Source organism: Microtus oregoni, unplaced genomic scaffold (assembly GCF_018167655.1).
Source record: "Microtus oregoni isolate MIOR12 unplaced genomic scaffold, Mior012 000011F_ref0000422, whole genome shotgun sequence".
NCBI lineage: Eukaryota > Metazoa > Chordata > Mammalia > Rodentia > Cricetidae > Microtus > Microtus oregoni.
Window position 1 is genome coordinate 37,797,131 of NW_024543070.1, and position 6,555 is coordinate 37,803,685.

The window sequence follows — 6,555 nt, forward strand, 5'->3', positions numbered from 1 at the left end:
CTCTTTCTTCTCTGTTTCCCCTTTCTTCAACAAGTTTCCATCTTATGTACATTCAGAGAAACTCCATGATTATTCAAGAATGATTTGTTTGAATGTATGTGATATCCGAGTGAAGGGCTTGTTAAAAAGAGAGAGACAGAAAGAGATGATGGGATGGTGACATTGGCAAATGCCCCAAAGACCAGGCCCAGTATGAGTGATGTTATGAGAAGGAAGGATCAAGGGTGTCGCTGCCAGCCTTATACACTTGCAGATTTCTTGAATGAATTACAAATGCCTCCATCCTGTTGGGCCTGTCTGGAGGGTGTTTGCCTCACCTAATGCCAGGCACTGCTTTGCTTTAAATTGTCTGAAAGCAAAACTTGGCATCTCTTCTCCTTTGGCAGAAAGACAAGCCCGCCTCTCCTAGGCCATTCATTCTCCACAGGCTAGAGTGGGGCAGGGAGGTTGTTTGTGAAGCACTTCGGGGAAGCCAGGCCTGCTTGACTTCTCAGTGGAAGGTTTGTATCTGTAACAAAGGGTACAGAAACCATGATGACTCCAGCCAGCTGCCCTCAGAGTTCCAGCTGTTGACACTGTTTGTTATTTATTACATTAGCCTTTGAAAGAAAAAAAGTTTGAATCAGTAAGAATTAGTGCCCATATGCTTTCTTATAAATATCTCCAGGCAAATCGAAGGTTATTTCATAAGACTACCAAAGTTATAAGCCAGCTTCGTTCCATCTCAGCAGGAATCTGGGAAGAGCACCAGGTAAGAAGCTCTCTCTCTTTGCTTTGTTTAAGAAGCTGGGCATTCATTCACCTAAGAAAGTGACCAGCTGGGCAAATCACAAGCCTTTAGGGAGTAAAGACAGAAAAAGAAACTACCCAACCACACTTCCAACTAACAGTTATGGGTTTTGGTGATCCCGATGTTGACAAGAACTTTTCAGAGCTCCAGAGCTCCAGGCCCCAACAGGGGCCTTGACTCTAAAGAAGACATAGAACTTTGCTGAATTAAGGTCTCACTCCTTTCTCTCCTGAGGAATCATCAGATGGAAGGCTGAGATGGTTAAAAGCAAGGATGAAGAAGAAACCAGGATTCTGTTTCAGCTGATGGGCTGGCCTTGCTCCTTCAGACTCTGCAGAGCTGCAGCACTAGTCAAGGAAGTGAGTTCACTGTAGGCCAAGCCTTTCTGCTCTTTGCTGTGCAGACTCACAGCTCAGCCTCTTCAGCTAGGTTCCCAGTAGTGTGGCTTCCACTGCAGGATGTCCCCTTTCTTCCCAGTGCCCTCCCCAATGTTGTAATTCCTGAAGCCCAAGTCTGTCTTCTGTGAGGAGAAAACAGGTGTAGAGTGCTGGGATTAGTAAGGTTGGTTGTTCACATACTTTGGGGGATGATCAAACTGGAAGCCTGGGAGTCTGCATTAGGAGGGTTAGAAGGAAAAAATATCTGTCAATATTGACTATGGGCCACGCAGCTTTGCTTGGGGATTAAGGGGTGGACCATTGGGTGTAGACAGAGACTGAGTTTATGTTTCCCAGTTGCCAAGACTGGAATAATCACACAGAAACTACATTAATTACAACAGTGCTTGGCCAATGACTCAGGCGTATTCCTAGCTAACTCTTACATCTAAATTAATCCATTTCTCTTAATCTATGTCACGAGGCTATGACCTACCAGTAAGGTTCCAGTGTCTGTCTCTTTCAGCAACTACATGGTGTCTCTCTGACTCCACCTACTCTCTCTATATATATATCTTTTTGAATTTCCTGCCTGGCTTTATCTGCCCCGTCAAAGGCCAAAGCAGCTTATCTATTAACCAATGGTAATAAAACATATTCACAGCATATGATGGACAATCCCACATCATCTCTCCTTTTCTGCCTAAATAAAAACAAAGGTTTAACTTTAACGTAATAAAATTACATGTAACAAAACAGGTATCAAACAAGAATTATAGTTACAATATTTAGTTTATATGTATCTGGCAAAATTAAAGAAAATATTTTATCATCTATTTTATCTTTGTGAGTCTAAGGTTTCATATTTATCTTTTATCATAACTAAGAAAAACTATAACTACCTGTCTCAACTCCACCAATATCCATATCCAGAAGGATATAATATTAAGTAAACAAGAAGCACATTGTAAGCAACTTACAAAACTCTAGAATTGATAGAGACATCTCACTTCCTGAAAAGTCACCCAAAGTTCTTCTGTAATGTTGGGGCATCCATCTTCAGCCTACAGGGCTATAGTATCTGGCAAACTTTTCCATGAAGCAGGAAATTTGAAAGACAGTTTTGCCTATATTGGCAGTTTGTCAGGCACTTTCTTCTGTACCCTGCAGAATGTCTCACAGACTCTTTCATTGAGTAGGAACCCTGAAGAACACTCACACCTTCTTTAGGCAAGTTCAGCAGTCATTTTTCTGTGGGTCCTGCATGTCTAGTTCATACAGCATACTGTCAAGTAGTCCAGGAAAGAGCAGTTTCTATTCTTGTCACATTAAAGGCAAATTCCATATTGAGTTTCTTCATGCCCATAAACTTTTCTGAAGTAATTGGTGCAGCCAGAAGCAGACATATTTCACTGTCAAGAAAAGTCTAAGTTCTTAAAATATTTTAAATGCCATATTCTGTAAGTCTTTGAAAGGTTTGAAGAATATCTATCTATCTGAAATATATCTCTGTACATCTAGAAAATCTAACATGACTATAAAATGTTTGACTGTTATAGATGACTATCTATTAATCTGTATTTCCTAATTATACATACAATAACTTAAACAAGCAGAAATACATATACACAGTGTAACAAATCAAACAAATTTGCATCAATAGACAAAGATACATACCCATGCCAAGTATACATTTTTATATCATACTCCCCTTATTACTTTTTTTATAAATTGACTGTGACCATTAATCATTTATAATCAACCCCCTTTAAATGAAAACAAACATTTATAAACAACCATTTTGGGAATTTGGGCATTGTTTTCCCCCAACTGCTTCCTGTTGTTTGTTGGGTGAAGCATTTTTAGGGTTCACAGAGACCTTTCAGGGGCTCTTGTTCCATCAAACCAAACCACATTTGTCTGGAAAGAATCCACAGGTTCTCATCTTCTGTGGAAACCAAAGCAGAACTTCTTTTTCAAAATAACATATCCTTAGACTCAAATTTTGAAGTCAAGAAACCTTTAAAATGTATATTTTGGTTTAGCATAGGAGCCAATACAATGAAATGTCTCTCTGTACTTAGTACATTCACAGTCAAAAAATTCAAAGAAAACACAATAATATACATAATCCAGACTCTTTGCATATATTCCATCTTTATGTGACTTTTGATTCTATTAATTTTTAATATTTATTTTATTATCTTTACTCCTTTAATCTATGACTATCTATACCTTTCTTTTCTCTATCTTAAGCACATGTATATTTATCCAACACTGTGACCCATTTTTCATTTCAATCTGTCTTATTGTTTATATGTAACCATTTTCTGACCATATTGGGTGCCAATTTGTAGTAGTACCAAAGAGTTCCATAGTAGCCCAGAATGGAATATAACAAAGCTGTATTTATTTGGGGAAAAACTCATGGTAAGGGTAGCGATCCACAGTCCTCTCCATGTGCTCGGAACTGGATCTGAATCGAGCAGAAAAGAGGACCATGCCCCCTATGCATCCACACTTATAGTACATGAGACCATGCTTAAAGTGGGCCGGTAGCTTAGAGGCTATTGGCTAAGGGAGTTCCCACAACAGTTGGGAGTCTTTCCCCTGCAGATATATCTGGTCCTGTGTGAGGTGAGGACTAGGATGACATATTGCCATGGGGGTGTGAGGAATAGAGAAGAAGGGTTACATCAGGGGACCGATACAGTCAGTATTCTGGGAAGTACTGCTGTGACTGACAGGCTTAAGAGATAGGGGAATCTTACTACAGAACTCACTGGGAAATACAGTGACATTTTATTTATGCTTCATAAATAAAGCTTGCCTGGAAACCAGAAGATAAAACTAAGCCACTAGAGGCCAGGCTGTAGTGGTACACACCTTTAATCCCAGGATTTGGGGAAGATAGGCAAATGGATCTCTGTGAGTCAAGGCCACCCTGGGCTACCTAAGATCAATGCAGAAAGAGACCCAGGTGGTGGTGGGTCATACCTTTAATCCCAGCAGTAGAGAAGAATATAAACCAGGATCAGGCAGGAACTCTTTTGCTCTTTCAATCTGAGGATTTCTTAAAGGTAAGAGCTTTCTAATGGCTTGGCTGCTTTGCTTTTTTGATCTTCTGGTTGAACCCCAATATCTGTCTCTGGGTTTTTATTATTCATGTTATAGGGAAAGGCTTCACTGGGGAACATGGCTTAAATGGCTCAAGTGATCTTGCTCTCTGTGAGGCTTACAAAGCAAGTAAAAATGGTTTTGCATTTGGAGTTGCTACCCAACCATGCTGAGGAGGCACCTGGTGGGGGATGGAAGACAAGCATGTGACTCAAAAGGTGACCTGTGCTGCCTGCCACCAACACACAGCCAAAGGACAGCAGCCAGGCCCTTCCAGTGCTGGTTTGACTCCTGCTGACTTAATAAAGTCCCTGTTGGTGGACTCTGCATCAGTCTCCATACCTGACAGTGAGGGCTGAGAGCTCTGGGAGAGACCCTGCAGGTGCTAAGACCTCTGGCTTGATGGGGATATAGTCCATGTCTTCTGATCTCTTACTGTGGGATTAAAGTGAAAAATGTATCCATTGTATGTTACCAAACACCCCATGTAAGTCTGTAACTTCACCCTAACCCCTAAAGAACCCAAAAGGAGAAGACAGAATAGGGTGAAAGAGTCGCAGAAAGAGGATAAGGATTCTATGATGCCATGAGTTCTTCAGGGCATCCCTTCAAATCCTGACTCACCTGAGGACAGAATCATGAAGGATGCTAAGTGGGAGCAAAAGGAGGTCACATAAAGATTCAGTCTTGAACAAAGAAACTAATAAAAATACTATTTTGTTTCTTAAAGAGAAGATGCTTCCAACGATAGCTGAGAGAATTGGCATAAGGAATTGTTTGAAACAGACTGACCCAATAAGAACAGGGCAGAGGTGGACATGGAAAAAGGGATGAAGATGGAGACCACCGAGGGTAGAATAAAGCACCAGTGTTCAACAACGCTTCAAACACAATTACGTGACCTTATATGACCTTCACACACAAACATGGAACTCAAAACACATCTGACCTGAGATTTCTTTCAAAATTGGTTAAAACCTTCCTGCATCTCCTTCCTTCTTCTTTACTGTAATGACTCTGAAGATTACAGCTCTGAATTCCAGCCTTAGTAAGGGCTCAACTTTTCTTTTTCCTGCTGAGGCCATTGAATAAGCAAAAATGTGTTGCTTCCTGACAGGTTGAGAGGCTGCTGGGAAATGCCCTGCCATTATTGTTGAGACTATCAAAGACCAGATCCACTGAGTGACCATGGCATCATTGGTAGGAAATCATAGGACAGAAGGGACACTACACTCTGTTCCTTGTGATCAGCAGAGATCAGCCTACCTCTGCCTCCCGTGTGCTGGGATTAAAGGAGTACAAATACATGTTTGATTGGTTTAGTGTATATGTAAAGAGGGATACACCTGTGCCACAGTGTGTGCGAGGTGGTCGGAGAACTTGGGGATACACCTGTGCCACAGTGTGTGTGAGGTGGTCGGAGAACTTGGGAATACACCTGTGCCACAGTGTGTGTGAGGTGGTCGGAGAACTTGGGGATACACCTGTGCCACAGTGTGTGTGAGGTGGTTGGAGAACTTGAGGGAGTTGGCGCTCTTCTGCCATGTGGTTCCAGGGATTACACTCAGATCATCATTCTTTGCAGCAAGCAGCTTTACCTACTGAGCACAGGCCTAACTTAGCCTAACTTAATAAACCCTTATTCTGTCTGAAGAAGATAAACTGAAATAAAAAAAAGACGTACAGTCACAGGGATGGCAGTCAAGACAAATAGATCTCACAAAGTGCTTGGTCCTTGCTTTACCCTTGACATACTCTATTCTAGCCACCTGCCCAGAGACCTTAACCACTGTGAGAGGAGGGGAAGATCTGGTCTTCTTTATCCTGGGCTGTTGTATGAGATGTACCATCTGATGTGGTACGCAGAGTGTGCTACATGGATGTAAAACCAATGAACATGAGAATTTCTGGGATGGAAGTGTCAGTCCCACACTTTGAGGGTGAATGTGAGAATGGTGTGAAATGGATCCAACTTAACAACCAGGAACTCTACGGACTGCAAGTCGTGGGGCGGGGGGACCGCTAAAGTTAAGCTCTGTAGCTGAAGTGGGAATCAGTGCCTTACCAGGTGACTCGAACAAATGCTCAGTCAGGCAGCTTCCAGGCTAGTCTTAAGGGCTCAGGGGCATGTGAGTAGTCCTAGGGGATGACCCAGACTTTGTTGAGCCAGTTTCTGCTGTGTTATGGCCATATATAGTGTTTGGAGTTGGATCATTGCCCCCACTGTCCCATGTGCTGCAGGCTTGTTTACCAGCATATGGTGAGATTATT